This window comes from Leptonychotes weddellii, chromosome 11 (genome assembly GCF_054177405.1).
Source record: "Leptonychotes weddellii isolate Sample4059 chromosome 11, ASM5417740v2, whole genome shotgun sequence".
NCBI lineage: Eukaryota > Metazoa > Chordata > Mammalia > Carnivora > Phocidae > Leptonychotes > Leptonychotes weddellii.
The window spans coordinates 88,220,170-88,232,397 of record NC_138379.1 but is presented as its reverse complement, the minus strand read 5'-3'; the positions used below and the strand labels follow the sequence as shown (position 1 = coordinate 88,232,397).

The following is a 12,228-nucleotide window of genomic DNA, read 5'->3' as shown; positions in this document are numbered from 1 at the left end:
CACGGAGCTCTAGCCAGATTGAGAGATACCAGTGGAAAGCAACAGGGTCCTGGAGGGGTGTGGGGAGAGGAAAAGGGCTGCGTGTGTCCCAGAAATCCTTTAGAAGCTATCACACAAAACAAGTTAGAACCAACCATCGCATACTTTTACTACTACAAAGACCTGCTCCAGCAAATAATCACAGTGCCAGGTGTTTCAAGAGAGCCATAGATAACGTCCTATGGTTGATATCTGAGCTCTTTGTTCATTAGTTAATAGCTGTTCCCAAAGCAGTGTCCTAAAGTGACAGCTATAGTTACTTACAATTTAATGTTGATTAATATGGCCATATGCTGGAATCATAAAATATAAAGATTGACCAGTCCTCTCTCTGAAGAGCTTACAAACTAGAATGTGTGTATAAAAACATATATACACATACACTTGAGGGATGGTACAGGAAAGCAATTTTTGAAAATTAGGCCATGAATAAAATTTCTGATTAATATCAAACAGTTAGGAAGTTCTTAGCATCACTGGTCTCTGTGTAGAACAAATGAAGGATTTTTTTTTATTTCAAGAATTTCCATTCTAAAAAGAACAAAAATCTTTCTGGAAGGACTAATACCGTCCAGGTTTGTGTAGGTAGGAAGTAGGAAAACATAAGAACCCTTTGCTACACTCACATGTCCTACTGGACTGAGTCACCCTTTAATAATATGGTTGACCGACTGATATTGCTTCTTTTATTAATGCATGCAACAGCATTGTACCTATTTACCAGGCCCTGGGAATACAAAGAATAAGAAGCTGTAAGGCTTCTTACCCACAGGAGCTCTCAGACTCATGGGGAAGACAAACATATGGACAGATAAATTATGGTAAAATTTTGAGTTACTATAGAAATGTAGCTGTGCTCAGAGTGAGCCTATAAGGCAGAGCTGTTCCATCTGTGTAGGGGGATTGGAAGACTTGAGAGCTAACTATCATTCATTTTACATGTGTGGAATTACATATACGAGTGTGTATGTGCAAATGGCTATGTATACGTGTGCATATACCTATATGCATACACAGCACATATAATGATGATGACCTCTTCCGAGCCCCTTAGTGCATGTACTGATAGAGGTGAGAAATAGAGTCCTTTGAGGGGGAGAAGTGGAAATAAAAGTACATCTATAATTGAGGTTCAGACACAGATTGTGTGGGAGACCACATACATGTGTGAGTGGATTCTCCTAGAGGCTAAATCTAAGAGCAATGATAGGATTCTGGAGAGAGGAGTCACCAGAAGGAAAAGAGCAAGACGTGAGCAGCCAGACTCCACGATAACCCTGAGGGTCAGAGGGAGCAAGCAGTGGTTCCAGGTGGCTTCTTGGAAATGTGTCCCAGTCTGGGTATTCCGGAGATATGTGGGCACGCTGGGGAGAAAAAAGACATGTGTGGACAGAACAAGCTGCCTTACTGAATTTTTAACACTTCGAGGCTCAAGTGACCATGCTTTGGGGCCCCCTTAAGTTTTTGTGACAGAGGGATAGAGCTTTCTACTTCTTACTTCACACCACACACACACACACAGACACACACACACAGACACACGAGCTGTCATGGAACCATGAAGTAAGAACACTGATGTCCCTGAAAGATCAGCAAAAAGCTTCCCCGAATGTCTCCTTTAAAATGCAAGATTCCCTGCTGCATCCAGTAAAGCTCCCTTTATTCAACCATCTGATAAGCATGTCTCAAGTTCCTGTTATGTGCCAGTGATACTCAGTTTTTAGAAACACACCTGTTGGCCACTTTCCTTGGTGGAAGCAAAGGGCCCTTCTGGAATAAGGGACACATGGAGGCAAAAATAGCACAGGTGGGTTCCTTCCTCATGCAATGAGATGGGAACAGGCTTGGAATGGGGAAGAAATGATTTCTGTGGAGGAAGATCTGGAATCGTTGCAAATGGACTGGGCCACCAGATGAGAACCACTCCTCATGCAACTGGGACAGTAAGACAGATGGACCAGGCAGGAATGGGGGGACTCTGAGGAGATGATGTTTTCCAGGGGACTAAATGAAATAATGGAGTATAATAGTGCAGTGGGTTAACCCCCCACTTCTGATGTCAGACCACCTGGATCTGAATTCCAGCCCTAACATTTACCTTGGGCTGGTGACTTGACTTAGCGCTGCCTCAGTTCCCTCATCTCTAAAATGGGGATGCCAGTCGTTATACTTGAAGTGTTTTATAAGGATGAAATGAATGTAGGCAGGTGGTTATCAAATGTTTTCAGGGCAAAGCAATTTTTTTACATCCCCAACCCCAAGCTTTTAATACAAAACATTTCAAATTTATAAGTGTTCTGCTGTGTCACCCAGATCCCCCATTCAGAACTGAAGTCAGTCATTTGACATCCTGGGTTGGGGGCAGAGGGCGTAACAGCCCTGCCCCCTCACCCTAACAGGGACCAACCAGGAACAGCCATCCCAGCTCCAAAGTCCCAGAAGGATCAGCTCAGCTGAGTCCTTGTGTTTGCAACCCAGTCCAACTCCTTCCTCTGCCCAATCCTGCTTCCTTCCTTCCTCTAACAGTGATGATCCTGACAGCATGCCCTAATAAACCCCCCATGCTAACCTCCATCCCAGAATCGGCTTCCGGGAGAACTCAACTGGTAGCAATAGAAGAATCGAAAGAACAATAAAACCTCACAGATCCTCCACTTAGATTTAATAATTCATAACGTTTTGCCGGAGTTACTTCCTCTCTCCAAATCCCCTTCCTTCCCCTCCTTTTCCCTTGAACTGTTTTCAGAGTTAAGTTGCAAAGAACATGACACTTAACTCCCAAATATTTGGGCATGTATTTCCAGAGAATAAGGACATTTTCCTCAAAATCACAGGCCATTATCATCCCTAAGGAAATTCACAGTAATGCTCTGATATCCAATCATGCTCATATTTTCCCATTAGTCCAAAAATATGTATAATAGCTATTTATTTTCCAACCAGGATTCAATCAAGGCTCATAAGCTATGTTTGGTTTTTGCGAGGTTTTAGTCTCTTTTAATCTAGATGTTTTTCTTTTTTGACATGATGTTGAATTTTTGAAGGCAGGCCAGTTTTCTTATAGAATGTCCCATACTCTGGATTTTCCTGGTTGCGTCCTATGTGTCACTTCATCTCATCTTATATCCCCCGTCTTTCCCATCATTGAAGCACCTTCCCAGGTGCTGTTTTGTGTTTTGTGTTGCATGCCCTCAGGCTGCCCTACCATAAATGATGCCCTCCTGGGTCCCGTGTCTAAGGTATCGGCCACCCAATCATTCCATCATAAAGATCTACTGTCCTTTTGGTAATTAGTAATTAAAATGTGGATTGATACTTAGTACTGGCCAAACGGTCTGCTTCCTTGCACTCTTTGACTCCTTGGGGTCCATGGTCTTTACCTGAAACCGTTATCCTATTAAGGATGTAAAACAGCAATTTTCTATTTCTGGGATTCATCCCACTTTTATTTACCTGGCATTCTTCTGTAAAGGAGGGCTTTCCTCCCTGTCCCATGACACTCCTTCTCTCTTTCTTTGTGTTGACTACTACTATGGACATGCATCTTTTTTTTTTTTTTTTTTAAGTTGATTTGGCCAGTGTGGGCCCCGTAAGCTGTTTTTTTAATATTTTCAGCATGAGTCCCATAGTCTCCGAGCACTTCCTTGCTCTCTGGTACAACGAAATTTCATAGGCTTGTAGGTTCCTCTGGGCTTTTACTTCCCCAGTCCTGGAATCAGTGTTTTTGTTTTTGTTTTGTTGTATTGTATTTTGTTGTGGTTATTGTTAGTTTTTTTATGTAAGGTCTGAATCTTTTTAGTGGGAAATGATATCTAGAATCCACAAGAAATCACCTTTTAAAAACTGAAATCTTATTTAAAAAACCCAAAGAAAAAACATAAAGAAGTGAGGCTTTTGATTTGGAAATGGGAGGTCTATCCCAGAAGTCCAGCAGAGAAGGGGTAACCAGAAAGGAACAGTTTCTGCTTCTTAAACCATACACTTTTTTTCAGGAGAGATCAATGTCCCACAGCCTAAAAATGAATGTTCCATTATTGCGCTCCAGGGGTCAGAGAACGTTTGCTTTCATCCAGAATAGAAAGCATTTATTGTCATCATAATTGATGAATGCCAACTTGAACAGAAGAGAGATTTCAATTAAGAGGTTTCTGTATGTGGAAAATTCTTCTGAATTTGAAAAAGTCATAGACATCAACCATCCAGTTTTTCCTTTGTTTTAATATTGATTTTTTTTCTTTCTTTGGTTAAGGGAGGTATTGGTGTTTGTATGCAGAAAAAGAGCTCCATATTGATTTTTATGCACTAATTATTTTTTTCATCAAGATACAAAAGGGAATATATTGTAACAATGAGAAGAATGTTATTCTTTTCCTCATAATTAGGTCTCCTTAAATATAAGAAATTATACCCTGTTCTCTTATGATGAGAAGCAGGGCACCAGGACTCCCATTATTGCTTTACTCAGAAGCACTAAGACATATGAATGGACTTTTTATTAGCAACAATTAAGCTGTGAGGCTGTGATGGAGAAAGAGAAAGGCAGGGGAGTACAAACAGTATAGAAATGGTTTCCTTTGCACTGTTGAAATCCTTTGCAGTGACGTTCTAAAAAATGCCCAGAGTCATCTATGGGGAGAGCTGGTCATTGTTTTAAAGGTGGTTTGAAATACATGGGCTTGTCTAGAAGAAGAGAAGACTAGACCCAGGCTAAGACTGTGATCAGGAAAGAGTCAGCAGTCACTCCTGTTAGCCAGGAAGGTTGGGGGGGAGGATGTTTGATCATTTCCCTAGTTGGACAGTGTTCATGTTTTGTCTGTGTTCAGACGTAGTTATGAAGTGGCTTGTTTTTGTCTTGGTCCAGCCTGGTCACAGAGTGGCTTCATCTGATGTTGACACTCTGTGAAATGACTTATGTTCAACAAGAGAACACCAAGGCCTCACTGAGTGTCAGGCGAGTCTGGATGGCAGGGCTTGCATGCTGTCCCTTGCCCAAGCTCCAGCTCACCCTGGACCCATTGTAGGCCATGCAGGACTCATTGGTTCATCTTCTGCTACAGCATTCATAATTCCAGAGCCTGGACCTTGGATGCAAAAGTAGGTGAATGCAGGTGCTTGCTTCATACTTCTCTTTTTCTGCTTCTTTGTGTATGGGCCAAATATAACCATTCCTCGTCTTCCACATTTATATGTCTTCAGTTGAAGTGAGCATCAGATATTGACGAGGGGTTCCGAATCCTAACTCTAAACTCCCTGGTGAGAGAATATGATTCACCTGGTTAGGTCAGGTGACCACACTTGTGGTCAGTGACTTTTGACTAGGAGGGAAGGATTGTGGAAGAGAAATGTCATTCCCCAGGCCAGTCTGTAAAGGAGATCAGTCCTTAGAGAAGGGGGTATTATGTTGGGTGTTGCCTAACACGGGAACAACTTACCCAGGTTCCATGTTAGGGACCTCGACAATATGGTAGAATAATAATGAAGCTAATACCTTGCATGGCTTCCGTACTTTACAGAAGCAAAGCCTTTCCATCATCATTGTTAATCTTTCCAACCAACCTGTGAAATGAGTATGATTCATTTCCACTTAAAAGGGAATATGGTGAGAATCAGAGCAATTTAGAGATCATCCCAAGCCTATACATCCTGTTACCCTAGAATTGAGACCAGAACCCAGACTTCAAGATTACCTACAGGACAGCTCTCCATCTGTAACGAGTATGAGACTTTTCCCCAGACCTGGGGGCACACCGATGGTGGGTCAAGGAGAATTTGCTCGAGGCGAAATAACTAGTACAAAAGCTGGGCCGGGTGTCAGTCTCAGCTGTCTGGCTCAGAGCCTGCTATAGAAGTACCGAAGACTCACAGAACAGGAGGAATGGGAAATCACAGAGAGAACGGATGGTTTCTCCTCTCCGAGAGGTGAGAACTGGTGGAAAAGGGAAGAAGGAGACAGGAGGAAAGGCAGCTTTCCCGACACAGGGAGGGTTTTGATAAAGCACAGGAACCCTCACTGAGGACAGAGAAACCATCAAATGGATTCCCATGGAGGCCTGGGGGCCATCAGATCGGAAATGTGAGGAAGTGTGCGGGCACGGTGGGGGTCAGTTCAGGGTCATGGCGACGGTGCAACCTCTTCTACCATCTTGTCTTTTACTGAGAGATTAAAGTGACTCTCTTACTTAGGGGAGTAGGGAGAATAATGGAAGTAGGGCTGAAATTCCCTCCAGCCCTCAGCTCTGTGATCTATGATTTTAATAAGCTCCACAATGCCAGGAGACCCTATAAAATTGTCTCTGGAGCTGCAACTCTTTCCAGTTCCCAGTGGTGGGAGCATTTTTGCATTGAACTATTTTTGCATTTTATAGATTTGGTTCTTTCTTATTTAATTGAGCCATTTCTTGGGGAAAATGCTGAAATAGCTCAGCCCTGCCTGCAGAGCCTGGCGCTGTAGCCATTAGCGTGGTGGGTAACCCGATGTCCCGGGGCTCCCACTGTCATCATCAAGACTCTAAGCAGATGCAGGCTTTGCCTCGGGTCCTGGGAGAATTTTTAAAGTCACTGGGTTGTCTCCCAGTGGATGTTCAGAGGAATGAGGAGCTGCTTAGACCATTCCTAGGTGTATAGCAGGTGGAATTCGAAAGGGCACATGGGCTTTTAGGAAAGTTTGGTACAAGAAGGTAAGAGTCCCCAGTAAGATGAGGACAAATTTAGTGATTCTCAGGGAATTTGTTTTTCCTCTTCGGGTTTCCATTAAAAAAAGAAAAAGAGGGAGGCAATTTGTTGTTTTTTGGTTTTTCACTCTGGGAACTGGAGCTGATTTTAAAGGATTAGTAAACTATCAGTTCAGTTCTGGCCTTGTCTCAGGACACAGATGATCTCCCTCTGCAGGGGGAGAGCCTGTGGCTTGGTGCATGGGGGGACTTGGGAAGGGGAGTACTCCGGCTCTCAGAGACCCACAGCCGCCTCTGTTGTCTGAAAGTGTTGGGGGAGGGGCTCACAGGGGGCAGTCCTTGCTGGGGGAGGCAGGCCAGCACAGTCCGGTCTGGGGTCTGTGTGTGCGCTGTCCATGACCCAGCACATGCGTCATCAATGAATGGACAACTCCACTCGAATGATGCCCCTTCCTACCCCATGGCATTCTCATGCCAAATGTTTAAGCCTGTTAAATTTGTCTCCAGCACCCCACCATCCCCTTTCCAGCATCCCCTCAGTGGCCCACTCCCACTATGGGATGACCCAAGCGCAGCCCTCCCACCCCTGCCTGCTGTAACTTACATCCATGTCCCTGCTGCCCCTGCCCACCCATTCCCTTCCAGTTCCAGTCATTCTCCCTAACATCATGCAAACACCACAGTGGACTTAGAAAGGCAGGAACAGAAGCCCTGTCCTGGGAGCTCAGTTATATTACAGTCTTGCTCCATGCTTCATCCATCAAGACCTGTGCTGACCCTTTTCTGCTGGGACCCCACGGTTTTCAGACCATTCAGTTTGTTCCGCTCTCCTTTCACGAATCCACAGGCTTAGTCCATTTGTTGAAAGTCAAAGGCTCAGTGTCTGTGGTGTGAGGAGACTCCAAACCCTCACACTGCTGTGTAGCCTTCAGACTCCCAGGCTGGAATTCGTGCCATTCCAGGCACCAAGAGGAGCTTTAATCCTACAAAGCCCCTCCCTGGATGTCTGCCCAACTTCTTTCCATCCTGGCTCAAACCCAACAAACCTGACAACTCTGCTGCAGGGCTTCTGGCCCAACCCTCTCCCTGGTGCCTTATGCCACCTCTGACTCATCCGCGACTTAGGGATAGGCCCTGGGAAGGGGCTGGACCTCAGGTGAGCGCCTACACTCACTCATTCGTGGAGCAATCGTATTTATTTCTGGAATGCTTTTCCACAGCCCCCAGAAGAGCTGCTTCCTAAATAGAACTGCAGTTTTTCTCTCAAAGGGATTAAAATTAGACGACTTTGTTCTCTAGTCTCATTTCTTGCCTCAAGATTGCAACGATATAGATGGAGGTTGTCACTTTCTCCATCCCAAGTTGGCCATAGAAACAGTATTTGCCTCATTAATTTTTCTTTTAGCACATGGAATAAAACATATCTGTTTCTATCAACATTTTGGGTTTTAGGTTTCTGCAGCCTTACAATGAACAGATGTGCTGTAGCCTATAAAAAGAACAGGCACAGAGGCCGTGTGTGTGTGTGTGCGTGTGTGTGTCCGTCCTCATTCTCTTGTCACAGCCATGAAACTCCCCGAAATTATGAAAGGAAGGGCTGGGCTTTCCAAGTACGGAAAGACGAACTTTCCTGGTTGTCTAGTGACCCGGAAGATAATTCAGATTGTGTGTATTTAGTGGTACCGATTGAAGAGGATGAAGGCCATGGGACTGAGTGGTAGAGACTCCTCTGGAAGGCAGAGGCAAAGAGAGGATGCTTGGTGTTAGGGTTCTGGGTCCTTCCTCTGCCCCCACCGGGGAAAAGGTTTTCAGACCTGAACTTTAGGATCACATTCTGGTGTCCCGTTACTTCCTATACCCCAAGTTCCTCAAAGATGCTCGTCGGGGACACAGCTTTTCAGCAGAGTGCTGAATTTATGAGAGAGTAGAGAGCAAACATTATTTTAATTGTCAAGCTAAGAAATGAGTGAGGTGCAATCCACTCCCAGCCAGGTCAGTTACCGAGGTGGCTCTTCCATCCTTTACCTGTCTTGTGGTCATCCATGCTTTTGTAATTCTAACCTAACAATCCTTTAAATCTGCCACTTAAGATTATACCTCAAAATGTGGGAGGTGCCGTATTCTTTGATGAATCTCCTGTCTTTTTCTATATTCCAGGTAGACACTGTCTTCTCCTTAGCTGGGATCCACCAGTATTTACCATTTGTTTGAAAGAATAAAAACCCTGAAGTATAAAACCTGATGTCCGTGTAGGCTAAGATGGTGTGTAGACAGGACTAGTGAAGCAAGAGTGAGCCCGGATGTCACACATTTCATTGGTGTGGCGGCCGTGGGGACTGAATTCAGAGCGCTTGTACCTTGGAAAAGCCCTCATAAATATTTAGTGAGCTGATAATCAAGGAAGGACTGGTGGAGAACCGAGGCAGTAAATTCTACTCTAAGGCATATGAGAAATCTTTTTCTTGGTTGGAAGAATTTATGAGGACTGTGGGGGTGGGGCATGCAGGAGTAGAGGGGGTGAGGGGTGGAGATTAAGCTTGTGATTTGTTATGATCTTCTTTCAGGGCTCAAATTGACTCCAGAGTGTTTTCTGCCCCCTCCAGCATTCTAAAATATGTAACATTATATATATATATATATATATATATATATATATATATATATATATATATATATATAAAATAAAATCATCAGTTCTGCTCTTCTTATGAAAACAAAATACAATTTTACCAATTCCCCAGCCCTGGTTATATATGAAGATTTGCTTAATTTATGATTTTTCATTTTCTCCTTTTGAGTAATCACCACATTACTCAAAACATTTCACAGTGAGATGCCATGTCTGTCTCTAATTTTGGCAGAAAGCTGGGAAGGTGAGTTGGTGGAGCAAGAGGAGGTGGGCCGCTTAGCTGGCCCCATGGCTTAGGCAGATGCCTGGGTGCTAAGAGAAGGAGAGGTTGCTGAGCCCTTGCCGCCCTGCTGTAGACACTGATGGGGGAGACTACTTTCGTTGAACGCAGCATGATTCAGTAGCTGGCCCTGAAACCCTAGAAAACATAAGGGTTACCTAGCACTCTGGATCCCCTGGAAAATATCTTTATGTTGTCGTGGTCAGACCCTGTCTGCGTGGCACAGTGTTTCCCAAGTGTGTTGGAGAGAATCTGTGCCCCACACGATGTCTTGAAGCAAAGGGTTTCTATACCACGAGGTGGGAAATGCTGTATCTGATAATCCCTCTGGGACACTTGTGATGTGAAGAACAAACCAACGGCTCTGAGATGCCCTGAGCAGAAATGTCCAGTTTTATTTCATCCAGAACTTCTGAAAGCAAATTGGCCATGCTTCTCGGGGAATCTCTCAGCACTGTGCCACAAGCAGGCCTGTCCCAGGCACACCTACCTCGGGCGAGTTCCAAGCAGGTACTCTCATCTCAGACTTCTGAGCCATTGCACATACTGTCTCTCCTGCCTGGCAGGATGCTTCCCTCCCTCCCTCTCCCATCACCTGCCTGGCTAATTCTTACAATGTCTTTCAGATTCAGTGGGAGGGTCACCCTCTCGGGGAAGTCCTCCCTGATCCCTGATCTGACCGAAACCCTCTTTTCTGGGCTCTCAGAGCACACAGATCCCTCTGCTAGCACCCAGGACACTGCCTTGTGATTATATACCTTCCATGGAGGCTTCTTGAGGGCAGGGGGCACACCTTACTCCTCTTTCTTTTCTCAGAGTCCAGCATAGCATCGGGGTGAAGGCCGCAGTAATGGAATGCACCAATGAGAATTAATGAGATAGTCTGTGCGAAGCAATGGAACCTACCTTCCCAGTGCCTTTTCTGGCTTGGGAAGGCAGGGATTACCTCAGTAACCTGGGGATTCACCATCTTTCCACAGGGCTCCCCAAATACATCCTCTTTTTCTGGGCTATAGAAACATTTATGGCAGAAGCTTGCATAAGAAGGCTCATGTCATCTCTTGTCAATGAAAGTTCCCAGAAACTTTATCTGTTGACAAACTGACCAACCACATCAGAACCTGTATTTCAAAATAAGATCCTTAGGTGATTTTCCTGCAATTAAAGACTGAGAAATTCTGCTCTTAGGCATAGCAGGACTGGGTAAGTCATTACGAGTTAGGGCCCATCTCCAAAGACTTTAACAGAAGGACCCTGGAGGTTGTAAAAAAAAAAAAAAATAAACATCTAAGAAAGTAGGTTAAGTGAATTTGAAGGTAGTAAACATAAATAGACACTATTCTAGGTGCTCTTGTATGTATTAACTAATTTAATTTTCCTATTACCTACCCAAATGTAAACAGTGAAATACATAGGGTAACTACCCCATTTTGAGCCTGATCCATTTAAAAAAAAATTTAATTTTGAAATAATTATAGACTCAGAGAAAATTGCAAAAACAGTACAGAGAGGTCCCATGTACCCTTCACCCAGCTTCTCCCAAAGGTAGCATTTTATGTAACTTTGGTACAATATCAAAGCCGAGAAGCTGACATTGGTACAATCTATAGACCTTATTCAGATTTTGCCAGTTTTTACATGTACTTGTGTGTGTGTGTGTGTGTGTGTGTGTGTGTGTGTGATCTCCACATGTAGAGATCAATGGATCTAGTCCCGCACACGTTCAGAACTGTTCATCACCACAGAGATACTCCCTAACGCTGCACCTTTATGAGATTGGCCCATTGTTGGAAGGGCAGTTGGCCCTAGGACTGTCAGCTGGTTTGGGAGGATGCCGACGTGAGGCCAGCTCCTCAAACTTTCTCCCTGACATACCACTATTTACAAAGTGATTGCGGGTGAATGATGTCAGGTCTCATGGATGATGCCAGGGATAAAGATTTTTTAAAACTCCTTGGTAAAGCACAATAATTTCCCCCATCGTTTAAGTGAAACAATCTATAGACAAGAGCACTTCATGAAATGTCAAGTGTCAGATCGATCATTCATTCATTTGTCCCTCACAATTCATGGGTTCTCCTGACAGTGTCGGGAGCCCTGCAGGTCACACATTAGCTTCACCATCACTTGTCTGAGGTCCCCGCTCCTTGGATGACACCCACATTTTCAGCCCTGTTTCCCTTCATTTTCACTTCTCTACCTTGCTCGGGGCTCCAGCCACGCTGAACTCCTGTGCTGTCTCCCTTCCTGGCCTTTGTATAGGCTGTTAACTTCTGCCCGAAGCATCTTTCTACAGCATTTCAATGAGCCTGGAAAATGATTCATCCTTTAGCTCAAAGGTCACTTCCTCCACAAAGCCTTCCCTGCCCTCTCTAGACAGAATTAAGCATGTTTCTTCTCTGTGCATCCAAACTATCTTGCTGACACCTCTAACACAGCCCTAACTAAGTTGTTGCCATCCTTTGTTCTTTTTTTTTTTTTAATTCTTATGTTAATCCCCATACATTACATCATTAGTTTTAGATGTAGTGTTCCATGATTCATTGTTTGTGCATAACACCCAGTGCTCCATGCAGAATGTGCCCTCCTCAATACCCACCACCAGGCTA

At 44.3% G+C, this 12,228-nt stretch overlaps 1 long non-coding RNA gene across 1 annotated transcript in view; it reads left to right on the top strand.

Annotated features, from left to right (window-relative positions):
• The first annotated feature begins 4,447 nt into the window (after positions 1 to 4,447).
• LOC115943244 (uncharacterized) overlaps positions 4,448 to 12,228 on the top strand; it is a 114,117-nt gene continuing 106,336 nt past the window's right edge. Inside the window, exon 1 of the long non-coding RNA XR_014138943.1 lies at positions 4,448 to 5,133. This is a non-coding gene — a long non-coding RNA (uncharacterized LOC115943244). The remainder of the gene's footprint in view (positions 5,134 to 12,228) is intronic.